Here is a 13540-nt window from a genome sequence, read left to right on the forward strand (position 1 = left end):
ACATTCAATTGACGTTGAGTATTGTACAAAGTGTAAATAAACAATAGTTAAGTACCGGCGGCCTTCATATAACTCCTAGACAAACATATAAAAACCCTACATTTATTATATTTTAAATAACTGTAGGTAAATGTAAGAAATTTGAAGAAGCTACTCAACTAATGTTATTCACATAATAAAATAGTGGACATTGGAATAACTCGCATTTGATATCAATTTGTAGTTTATTGAACGAAATCGAATTTATATATGCAGGGCCGGCGCGAGCAATTTTGGCGCCTGAAGCGAAGAATTTTTTGGCACCCCTGCTGAAAAAGTACCAATAAACACCTCCCCCAACAAAAAACATCACCTGCCTCGATGATAATTCACCATTTTTTATTTCTCTAGAGATTTTGCTAATTGTTTCTTTCTAAAGTCGTTTCCACTGGGTTTCTTTTTGTTTCGGACATTTTTGCCTACAATAAATTCCTAGATTTCTTCGAAGCCTATAAACAATGCGTAAGTAATATATCTGATTCTCACATTCACAATCGATCACATACGATTGATGAAAGATTACCTATCACACCACAAGATACAAATGGAGGTAACTAAATGGGATTAAAAACATAGGTTCCGCTGAGAACATTTAGGTCCAGTTTCACCAAACAGCACTTGATCCCAGATTGATTAAACTCAGCTTGTTACTAAAGCAGGCTTAACAGTGTTCTCTGTTTCACCATGCATCAACCCGTCCGAAGATGATCGCAATTAACCAAATCGTGATTAAATAGTCAAACCATTTGGCAACGTTGTGAACAAAGAGTTATAATAGTTTTCTGTATCGTATTAGCAGTGATGACCACCATTGGCGCTAGGTGTCAGGTGTCATTCATTCATAACTCATAACATTTCAAATCATTTGTCATCTTGTAAACAAAAAACAAAGTTAATTTTTGCCGAAAATGTCGAGTGATGTGCTTCGAAATGTCGGAAACTTGCAGAAGTTAAAAAGAAATTATCCCATTTCACAAAACAAAAAAACTATATAAGTAATTTTAGTAACTTATTTATTTTTATTAACAAGTTTAACTGCTTCTTAAATAATATTTCCATCAAACATTTTAAATGGGAAATATTGAGCTTATACATATAGTCATATTTTGATAAAATTAACCAAAAAATTAGAAATTTCCGGAAAAATAATTACATAGACAAGAGTTCCATACTGATAAATAATTATTAATCTCAACTTGAAAGGTTATAATCCTCCAAAAATGGCCGATTAGTGCTACTTAAATCGCGATTGGTCGATTAAATGGCGCTTTGGAGTGTGGTGAAACGCTACATTACATTAATCGTGATCTAAGGTCTCACTTAAGAGCCAAGTCAAGATTAAAGCATTTGGTGAAACTGGGCCTTAGCATTTATCAGTAACTAGTTTCGAATTCAGAATCGTAGGAATTTTCCATATGTTGAATGTGTAAACAACTTCCACGTAATTCGAAGTGTTGTTTTTCGTCTTTGTGAAATACATTTCATCACTCATTCAATTAGGGTAATAGGCCGTGCTGCTTATATTGGTTGTGTTGCCATGTGTTATTTATTGAACAGGCGGCTTAGTAAAGACGGTTCCGAGATTTTTATTGCAGGGAATGTTAATAAACGCAGCGGAGCGGACTGACCTCATCTTGTTTTTTAGAATCAAGATTATATTTTTTAGGAATGTGAAAAAGCGGCCACAAACTGGGCTAAATTGCCGCCTCTCGAATAGAGACGCCTGAAAGAGTCACTTCACTGCTTCGCCCCTAACGCCGGCCCTGTCTACAGATTAATATACTAGAGATATTCAGATATCGAACGATCCAAAATGCATCAAATCACTGCGAGATCTATAACAACGTGACTCATCCAAATGATCGACCTCAACTGCTCGTTTGTTCGTTTGTAACCGAGCTATCTACTCCGGAAAAATGTCAACATCAATGGAAACTATCCGGGGAATAATATCTCCAACCCTTTGCAGCACACTATTCCTTGGGGATACAATATCCGAAAGCCGGGAACCGGGAGTCTGAAGTGACTTCCCCATTTGGAGAAACTGAGCTGCTACCATTTCCATTTGCGGTAGAATACGGAGACGATGTTGTTGTTTGGCACGGTTGGGGATTGTTAGGAATTGAAATAAATACCTTGCGAAGTGTGGGTTGGATCTCGATCCGAGATATCTGCTGCAATTGTCGTGCATTTTTGATTCGCAATTCCCGATAGTGTGGATAATGAAGGTGTGGAATCGAGTTGATGTTACGACACTGGAAGACAGTTCTTATCTGATGCGTTGTTCAACTTTTCTTATCATTTTTTTCACATTTCATTTAACAATCTTTTAGTTATTCAGAATCTCAACGTGGAAGCTTCTGAAAATTTACAGTGAAAGTTTTTGATTCATTCACATATTCAACAGAATCTTGGGTATAGTTCAAATACTTTTTCTGCAGAGAGAATTATAATGATATAGTACAGAAAACACTATAAGGATCGCGAAAGTAAAGGCAATAATAGGGTAAATGCACTGGTTAGCTGACCGGCACTGGCTCTCGACCATACCGTGATTTGAGATAAAATAATAATAAAAATATATCATGTAGTGCAAAATATTTCCGCCGTACGTGTTCTTGACCATTCTACCCTTCCAAAATAGTTTGCATAGTAGGGGTATAGGTCAAAGTTTTCGCGCTAAAAATTAGTTTATAATCGTCTAACATAGCAAAGGGTTCTTTCTCGTCCTCTCTCAGAAAAGTGCTTTGTGATTCATGACCAGAAAACAGTAATTATTTCTTATTTTAAATGAATTATGTGTGTATATTTTGTTCCATATGAACTATAAGACATATTTTTAAGTGTATTTCAATCAAAAAACAAATAACTGTATATTTTTTTGTTCAATATTCGGCGGTCGTGAACTGGTATTGCAAAATTTGTATCTTTTATTTCTCGACCAAAGTGGTCGAGAACCAATATGTTACTTCAATAATAGTTTATTTCAACCGATATATTTCTGTTGGATCAATTTCGTTTTTTTTTTCGATACCCTGATTCATTTATATTTACTTTCTGAATATTAGTTTGCGACCGCCGAATTAACGTTGAAACACTTATTCCTACCTTTTATTTATTCGCGGCCGAGAACCAATTTGATTGTACTCAATTCTCCACCACTGGTGGTCGGTGTTTTATATTTTATTCACTCATTAGTTTCTAAATAGATACTAAGAGCAAAATAACCAAAGAATGTTGCTATTCTGAGATATTTATAGAAAGTAGAAACTTTTGCAAAATATTTTTTTTTACGTTCCGAGTGTTTCTTACTTAATTACCTCATCTGAAGCCCATCTGAGTGATAGGTAGTGATGTCGATGGTACGGTACGAAAGTAAGTACTAATCTCGCTCTAAAGTTTCATATAAAATTTTTGAGTGGAGCGACCACTATTATTAGTTGTCGAAAACTAACACAAAAAATGGTCGAGAACTCTGCGGCGTGGTCGTGAACCGAAGGTTATTGAGATTTTCTATATGTTTTCACATTTCAAAGGTTAAATGCGAAAAGAACACTTGAAATTATATGACAAATCATTTAAAACTCGCCAAAGAATCGATGAACACCAACACCATTAAAATTTGATAAGTTTATGTGTGTAAAAGTCGTGCTCGAAATCGATGTTTCTGTTAACTGATCGAGAACCAGTGCATTTACTACTATTTTTCGAGGAACCAACAATGCACATACCAACTATTTCAATTGAAAAAATCTAAAAGAAAAAAATCTTTTGTTAACAAGAAATTTCAAATTCACAAACACTAACATCTGGATGGCATACAAAAGTAAAATTGATTACCATAATAAATAACTAATATATTAGATTTATATTTGTTACACCGAAGCTCGGAATATATTTTAGATCAATAGAGCAATCGTTGCTACCCAAGTAACCAAATTTTCAACAAAATAGTACCTTCCGTTCTCCACAAAAGTCTCAGGTATCATCGAACGTGGCCTACCCAGTACCCTGTATATGCACCATTGAAATACTGACAAATCTACCCCTACTTTCGAAGCGGTTTCCGTGGTGTAGAGGTAAGCACACCCGCTTATCAACCTAACATGCGAGGGGTCCCCGGTTCGAGTCCGGGGCGGAAACCGTCTTTTTGTTTCAACCGAGGAATGGATTTTTTATTAATGATTTATTCAATAAAATATTTTCGAACAAATTCATTTTTTCATCATACAAATGAATATCATATTAGTTAACAATTACGAATAAAGAATAATGGTTAGATTATAATTTTAATGTGGTTGAACCATCACCATTATTATTAAAGTGGTTTCCCTGGTAGGTATGTGGTTTCAACCGAAGAATGGTTGAACCAAATTATCAATTTAGCAGTAGATTAAACGAACAAATTCATTTTTTCATTGAATATACCTACATAACTACCAGATTCGTAATCTAGGTCAACAATTCAATACGTCATTGAGGAATGGTTGAACCATCACAGGCACCAAAGGTGTTTCCGTGGTGTAGTGGTTATCACATCCGCCTAACACGCGGAAGGTCCCCGGTTCGATCCCGGGCGGAAACAAATTTTTTGTTTCAACCGAGAGGTGGTTGAACCAAATTATCAATTTAGTTTCATGAGTGACTCCTTCATAGCAGCAAATTATACGAATAAATTCATTTTTTTATCAAACATACCTACATAAGTTCTACATTCGGAATCTAGTTCAACAATTGAATATGTCATTGAGAGATGGTTGAACCATCCAGGTACCAAAGTGGTTTCCGTGGTGTAGTGGTTATCACATCCGCCTAACACGCGGAAGGTCCCCGGTTCGATCCCGGGCGGAAACACAAATTTTTTGTTTCAACCGAGAGGTGGTTGAACCAAATTATCAATTTAGTTTCATGAGTGACTCCTTCATAGCAGCAAATTATACGAATAAATTCATTTTTTTATCAAACATACCTACATAAGTTCTACATTCGGAATCTAGTTCAACAATTGAATATGTCATTGAGAGATGGTTGAACCATCCAGGTACCAAAGTGGTTTCCGTGGTGTAGTGGTTATCACATCCGCCTAACACGCGGAAGGTCCCCGGTTCGATCCCGGGCGGAAACACATATTTTTTGTTTCAACCGAGGGATGGTTGATCCAAATTATCAATTTATTTTCTTGAGTTATTCAGGAGGATCATTTCAAAGCTACCGAAAAAATGTATGAGAGTAAAACGTTTACAATTCTCCAAATAAATTTGTTCGTTCTATTTTGTTGCCATTTGTGAAAAAAAACATGGTTCGGCGGACAAATAAAACAAACCGAAGACGTTTTTTGTGAGTTATAGAAATAACAAATATTTCACACTGTTGTGGAGGATTACCAAATAAAAAGCTGAATACCTCATCAAACGTATCTTCTTACGTGGGCCACTTCGTTGGGCGTTAATCAATACCTTCGCTGGCCGATACAGGGTCTGAAATTATCTTCATAAAAGGCTATGGTGGCTGGAAAAATAGCACTGTTGCAGAGAGTTTTTTCTGGTAAAGAATGTATTCACAAATTAGAATATAATTGTTGAGAAAATTCTATTCGGAAGAAGAAAACCAACCTTCAAAATTCAGCGTGTTAAAAAAAGTTTGATATTAATATATAAAATGATGCAATGAATTCACTACCATCATTGTTCAGTATTAGCGGTGGTACCAATATTGAATGAATATGACCAAAGAATCCCCAATTGAGTAGGCTATGGTTTTTACCTAAGAGTGTAAAAGTCTTACTCTACTCCCACCTCTTGAGGGAGTAATAGTATATTATTCAACGAGCGGTAGTGTAGGACATAACTCACGCTGATGAAGTTTGCAGCACGAGCCGCAGGCGATTGCCATTACCGCTAGTTGAAATTGAATACTTTACCTTATCTACGACTATAACAATACATACTAAATACAAGAATAGCGAAAGAAGTTTATTGATGAACCCCAAAAGTTACCTATGAACGTCAAAATTATCAAAGTGACATTCCTCCCTTCAATAAATGTTCCTTTTCGGCCAACCGAATAGAAGCACAGAGCCATCTTTTTCAATTTATTATAGTGAGTTATAGCAGTGAGTTATTAAAACTCACGTTGTTTGTTAATAGATACTTCCAATTGCTCAAAAGCAGTGAAATAATTAATACATAATTCAAATAGGAGTAGATAAAATAACTTAAAATACAAGGTGCCCAACTTATCTCTGGCCGAATTTTGCAAGGCGATTCTATAGGCAAATTGAAACAAAAAACTTCCTCTAGGGTATGGTCGCTCAAAAATAAGTTAACACTATCGCATGATCCAAACTTCGATCACCTCATCTCCAAACATAAAACGAAACCGTGAAACATCAAAGCCTTATCACAAGGCTCCTTTTTATCTCAACGCTAGACCGATCTCCTCTCGTTCCGCCACACATCCCACGATCTGCATGCGAGGAACTCCCATCGGGCTATGCAGATTGCCCCCGGCAGTCTTTCCCGTCGATATTCTTGGAGCGAACCGCATTTTTCACCCCCGTCCCCCTGGGGAAGGTCAAGGAGGACTTGGAGGAAACTCATTACTGGCGCCATCAACTGCTAATTCCCCCGCGTCACAATCTCTCCAACTTCTGGATATATCTCGCCTCGCGACCATGTTGTTATGAAACTTTGCCGCTTGGTGCGTGACGATCCGCAAGCGTCAGCAGGCCCCGCATCAAAATGCGCAATAAAATATTTTGACGGAACGTGTGTGGACGCTTTATTGTTTGATGTGATGGGGGATTTGTCGCTGGTGTTTGGGGAAGTTTGGACGAGGGGTGGGGGTGTAGTTTTGGGCTGGATGAATTATGCCAATCGTGGACTAATTGCCTTGTGGGGGAGGTTTGGATGTATTTAGGCGCAAAATTGGATCTATACAAAATTACTGATGAATATTTTGACCAGTACCGGATTAATACAACTAGGGACCTGAGACGCAAGACAATGAAGTTTGTCATTGTGCTAATGTTTGTGTTTCTCTTGTGATAATTCTATATTGATATCGAAAAATCTTCATAAATAATAATATCATTCGCATTTTTCATTCATATTCGAACTGTGTTCTTGGGAATTCACACAAAAATAATATTGTTAATAGATTATTTAGACGAAGACGATGATGCTCACACGCTAAATCCACTGAATTATTGTTTATAGGTATTGATTAATTATATCTACAACAGTCTCATGATTACTATTAATGGATACAGGAATTCATCGTAATACCACACTAGTACTTTTTTCGATTTATTACCGTACTGACTGTGGTAATGATATCCAGCGAAATCATACTCATATCAGGCAATAAGAAAGTGAATACGACATACGACTATATTAATACTTAATAGTTATTTATTGTACAAGACGATAAATTTGTACTTTATCTTTGCTTTGTTTTTTTAACACATTTAATTGTGTTACCGTTTTTTTTTTACTTTTTCTTCAGCTTCTCGATAAAATAAGTATCCATAATACCTGGAAGTTCTTACCACCCACCATTTCCTTTTTTTTCTGTATTCAAGGAAATTGATATTAACTAGAATTTTGTAACCATCTTAAGAAATCGACAATTAGTCGACGAAACAATTGTTTCGAATAAATTATGCGGAAATAAAGTAATTTCTTTCTTAATAAGTTATATCTTAGATGATTTTCTTTTTATTTGTTTTATTTTCTTTTATTTGTACTAACCTGTGAAAGAACTAATTACGCTCGAGAGAATAATGCGATTTTATGGTCGTGAACAATACAACATATTTTTCCATAGCAAGATTTGAAATTCAGTGGACGCCAGAAGAGGCTGCCACCGACGAAAAAATCAAAAAAGTTCACAATATAATTTTGAATGACCGTAAAGTGAAATTGATCGAGATAGCAGACATTGTGAATATATCATCTGAATATTTGTACATGAGAAATGTGTGCAAAATAAGTGCCGCGCGAGCTCACAATCGATCGAAAGCAACAACGTGGTAATGATTCTGAAAAGTGTTTGAAGCTGTTTGAGTGCAATAAACTTGAATTTTTGCGTCGATATGTGACAATGGATGAAACATGGCTCCATTATTTCACTCCGGGGTCCAATCGACAGTCAGCTGAGTGGACTGCACACGATGAACCGAATCCGAAGCGAGGAAGGTTAGAACGTCAGCTTGCAAGGTTATGGCATCAATATTCTGGGATGCGCAAGGTATAATATTCATTGATTACCTCCAAAAAGGCCAGACCATCAACAGCGATTTTTATATAGCGTTATTGGATCGTTTAAAGAATGAAATCTTTAAAAAACGACCCCATTTGAAGAAAAAAAGGTGCTGTTTAATTAAGAAAATGCGCCGTGTCACAAATCAATCAAAACAATGGATAAATTGCATGAATTGGGCTTCGAATTGCTTCTGCATCCACCGTATTCGCCAGATCTGGCCCCCAGCGACTTTTTCCTGTTCTCAGACCTCAAAAGAATGCTCGCTGGCAAGAAATTTAGCACCAATGAAGAAGTAATCGCCGAAACTGAGGCCTATTTGGAAGCCCAAGACAAATCGTACTACAAAAATGGTATCGAAAAGTTGGAAGATCGCTATAATCGCTGTATCGCCCTCGAAGGCTATGCTGAATAATATAATTGAGTTTTGGCAAAAAAAATGTGTTTTACTATGGTAGACCGAGGACATTTCAATTGGCCTATTAGTTAGTCAAAATTATCTCAGTAGGCAAAAAAACATGGTAAACACTCCAATATAATGAATTCAGAAGCCTATATCTTGAGAACAGCTGCCCCCAAGTGGTGGTACTCCCTCTTAATGAAATTTCTTCTTTTTGGAACACTGCTGCTCAGAAGAACCAACATAAAACGTCATAAACCTAACATAATCGTGAAAGGATCACGGTCCGATTGAGACTCGTCCTCCCACGTTTATTTTTTTTTCAACATCGAATGATTACGCGGAGAAATCCCCTCTCCCTCCTCCTCGGATCTGATTCAATGCAGTCTAATTAATTTTTTTCCCCTCGAACTTTTTAATTTCAGTTCTTGCTCTTTGTAGTCAGTGTACCGTCAGGAGAAGTGTGATAATTGGCCGTGAAAGAAAGGAGTTGGAGTAAAAGACCAACCGGGAAAAAAATGGAGGATGATGAATTATTCGCTTTTCCCCTCCCACTTTCCTGTTTTCGAGATTCCTTGCCAATTTCGAGTTTGATACTGCCAGATTTGATGTAATTAATTTCGCTGATTGTCTTCGGGAAAAGATTCAATTTGAATGAGATGTCGGGACAAGCTCGTAGCTGGTGAGGTGGAAAAAGTTTCCGACTTTTTCTAGCCGATTGGGTGTTTTTTCCCGTTGTTAGAATTCAGCAGGAAAATTTCCTGCTGGAGTATCATCTATTTTGTTCATTGCTTCGCAAATTGATTCTTCATCAGCTACTCTCCAAGTTTACTCTAGTGATTGGGGATTTTTCCTGCTGTCGAAATTCAGCAGGAATATTTCCTGCTGTGATATCATTCATTTTCATCAATACTTCGACTGTTAATCAACTAATTTAGAAGAGATTTTTCCTGGTGACAAGAGGCAGCAGGTGGAATTCCTGCTGAATTATCATCGACTTTGTCCTGCAGGCAAAGTATGCCAGCAGGTTTTCTTTCGAATAATCTTGATTTCAAAAGAACCACTTGCGAACCGATCCAAATATTCATACCAAAATTTCTCAGTAATGGACTATAAAAACTAGAGATATGGAAATCCTGGAACGTTTACTCATATACGGCGTATGCCCTTAGTCTGAAAAAGCTGATCATTGGTCGCAAAATACATTAATAACTTTTTTTGTGTTATGTATGAATTCGGCCAATTGAAAAGTCCCCGGTCTGATGCACAAATGGCGGTGCTAGTATTCAATCCATATGAATTTTGTTTAGTACCAACCTTCAAACGATGCGTGTTGAAATTTGACAGCAGTTCGACCATTAGTTTGTGTGATATTTCGTTGTGAGTGTAAGTACTTTTGTTATTTGAAAAAAGAAAAAAAAAATACAGTTGAAGCAAAATCTTGGCTTGATGAAGAGTTTCCGTGGTCTGCACCAGGAAAATCAAACATCATTGATTGGTATGCTAAGTTTGAAGATGGTGAAATGAGCACTGGAGACGGTGAACGCAGTGGACGCCCAAAAGAGGCTGTCACCGACGAAAAAAACAAAAAAGTTGACGAAATAATTCTGAATGACCATAAAGTGAAGTTGATCGAGATAGCAGACATTGTGAAGATATAATTTGAACGTGTACATCATATCATTCACGAATATTTGTACATGAGAAAGCTATATGCAAAATGGGTGCCGCGCGAGCTCACAATCTATCAAAAGCAACAAAAATGATTCTGAGCAGTGTTTGAAGCTGTTTAAGTGCAATAAACCTGAATTTTGCGTTGATATGTGACAAAGGATGAATCATGGCTCTATCATTTCACTCCGGAGTCCAATTGACAGTCAGCTGAGTGGACTGCACACGATGAAACGAATCCAAAACGAAGAAAAACACAACAGTCAGCTGTCAAGGTTATGGCATCAGTATTCTGGGATGCGCAAGGTGTAATATTCATTGATCACCTCCAAAAAGGCCAGACCACCAACAGCGATTATTATATAGCGTAATTGAATCGTTTAGAGGATGAAATCATGGCCTGTTAAAAACCAGAATAGAGCGAAATATTCGAAACAGTAATTTTTCATAGCCTTGTAACTTGAAAATGGATCAAGATATTTATGATATGCTTCCTGAAATTCTATTATTTCGAAAAGAGAAATCGGAGTCCTTGAAAATATGTTTTCTAAGTCTTATAGTTTCTCTTTCAGTAACCATCCAATTTGGGACACCCTGTACTTGCAAATATTATCGTTATTGTTTGAATAATTTAAGAACAATTAGACAGAATAAATTAGATAAGTAACACCCCAATTGAAGTGGGAAATATCCCAGAACAAAAAAAAAAATTAGACCGAAACCAATTTCATCCATCCAAGGATGAAAGCATTCCGACCGCACAAGATTCCAACATCTCCGAAGAATTCATATCAGCCCAAGTCCTTCGAGTCGGAACAAAAAACGCCATGTTATTAAATATCGAATATCGCCGCGATGAATGTAGCGTAAAATATCCAATGAATTTCTGCCATCGAATAAAATTGAAATGTGAAAGGACCAATATCCCGGTCATTCCGTGTCATAAAGTCCCGAAGGATTTCATCGGCGATAACTCAGATCTCTTCCCCCAGAGGGTGTTTAATATTGTCAAGGTGTATATCGTGATCGATATTGCTAGTACTCATATCGTAACACGTAAAACGCTCATTCCGATATAACGTAGAACTAATAAAACTGTAGTGGATAACGGTAACCGCCAGTGGCGGCTCGTCCAAAAAAACAACACTGGTACTTCCAACCCTATTGAATCTAAAAAAGCAAAAACGTTAACTAACGCTTCTGATGGCTCGAATAATTCGTTTAATGCATTTTTTTTTGGCAAAATTCGATTTTATTATTCAACATAGTTTTCTTCTAGGGCGATACAGCGATTATAGCGATCTTCCAACTTTTCGATACCATTTTTGTAGTACGATTTGTCTTTCGTTTCAAAATAGGCCTCAGTTTCGGCGATTACTTCATCATTGGCGCTAAATTTTTTTCCAGCGAGCATTCTTTTGAGGTCTGAGAACAGGAGAAAGTCGCTGGGGGCCAGATCTGGCGAATACGGTGGATGCAGAAGCAATTCGAAGCCCTATTCATGCAATTTTGCCATTGTTTTCATTGATTTGTGACACGGCGCATTTTCTCAATGAAACAGCACCTTTTTTTTCAAATGGGACCGTTTTTTAACGATTTCATTCTTCAAACGATCCACTAACGCTATATATAACAATCGCTGTTTATGGTCTAGTCCTTTTGAAGGAAATCAATGAATATTATACCTTGCGAATCCCAGAATATCGATGCCAGAACCTTGTCATCTAACTGTTGTGTTTTTCCTTTGGATTCGGTTCATCGTGTGCAGTCCACTCAGCTGACTGTCGATTGGACTCCGGAGTGAAATGATGGAGCCATGTTTCATCCATGGTCACATATTGATGCAAAAATACAGGTTTATTGCACTCAAACAGCTTCAAACACTACTCAGAACCCTTTACACGTTTTTGTTTTCAATCGATTGTGAGCTCGCGCGGCACCCATTTTGCACACAGCTTCCTCATGTACAAAAAATTCATGAATAATATGATGTACACGTTCAGATGATATCTTCACAATGTCTGCTATCTCGATCAACTTCACTTCACGTTCATTCAAAATTATTTTGTGAACTTTTTTGATTTTTTGGTCGGTGACAGCCTCTTTTGGGCGTCCACTGCGTTTGCCGTCTTCGGTGCTCATTTCACCACGTGTAAACTTAGCATACCAATTAATGATGATTGATTTTCTTGATACAGACCCCGGAAACTTTTCATGAAGCCAATATTCTTCAACTGTATTTTTTCCCTTCAAAAAGCAATATGTTATCAGCACACGAACATTTTTTTTCAAATAACAAAAGTAGCTACACCCCCAACGTAATATCTCACAAACTAATGGTCGGACTGCTGTCAAATTTTGACACGTATCGTTTGAAGGTTGGTACTAACTAAAAATCATTTGGATTTGATACTAACACCGCCAGCTTTGCATCAGACTGGGGACTTTTCAATTGGCCTAATATAGCTTTCTCATTACTTTCAAGATGAAAAAAAAAATTGTATCAAGTTTCTTTTTTAAACATCGTTAGTATATCGGTAGTAAAGTGGTCCGTGGTCCTTTTTTGAAAATCGTTTCAGACAAATTGGACCAACTTTGGTTTCGTGTCTTGATATCGGTCTATGTGATAAAAGTCTTTGTACCAATTCTACAATTCTCATCTATTATACCATACCAAATTCACTTTCAGATGAAGCTTTTAGAATATACGAGCAAGTCAATAGTTTCAAAAGACTGACAATCAATATACTGTGAAATTCTGACTTTTTAGGAGCGAAGGACGCAGAAGAGTCGTGTCACTACATGTATTGGCGGAGTATATCCCCTGAGAATATTCCCGAGCCGCCCCTGTTAACCGCTACGATGGCCAGAACCGAACCATCATCCCGGTTTACGATCTAGAAAATGCGTTAATTCCGTTGCAGTCGATTGAAATTCATGTAAGGGTGTAACCGTAAAAATTTTAAGTTGTATCGATTCAACCTAACTGGGTTTCCATGTCGAGTACATATAGGCTATCGCTTAAGAGGTAAGTTTTACGGACTATAAAGTAGTTGGAACGGAGTATGTAATATTTTTCGTTTTACAATGTTCAGATCGGCGGTCTCCGTATATTCCCTGGCTGCTCTACCCTGAAATTGGGAATTTTGCTGCTCGCAGGAGCGGTTT

General features: G+C 37.1%; 1 protein-coding gene and 3 non-coding genes across 15 annotated transcripts in view; 3 read left to right on the plus strand and 1 right to left on the minus strand.

Moving 5' to 3' along the window:
• The window catches only part of LOC123680809 (disintegrin and metalloproteinase domain-containing protein 11), a 656359-nt gene that overhangs the window by 533358 nt on the left and 109461 nt on the right, over positions 1–13540 (minus strand). The gene's annotated exons all lie outside the window — the stretch shown is intronic.
• Positions 4552–4624, plus strand: Trnav-aac. The gene has a single exon. It is a non-coding gene; the product is annotated as a tRNA-Val (tRNA).
• On the plus strand, positions 4821–4893 carry Trnav-aac. The gene has a single exon. It is a non-coding gene; the product is annotated as a tRNA-Val (tRNA).
• On the plus strand, positions 5092–5164 carry Trnav-aac. Its single transcript has one exon. It is a non-coding gene; the product is annotated as a tRNA-Val (tRNA).

The sequence above is a fragment of the Harmonia axyridis genome, chromosome 5 (genome assembly GCF_914767665.1).
Source record: "Harmonia axyridis chromosome 5, icHarAxyr1.1, whole genome shotgun sequence".
In the NCBI taxonomy this organism is placed as follows: domain Eukaryota; kingdom Metazoa; phylum Arthropoda; class Insecta; order Coleoptera; family Coccinellidae; genus Harmonia; species Harmonia axyridis.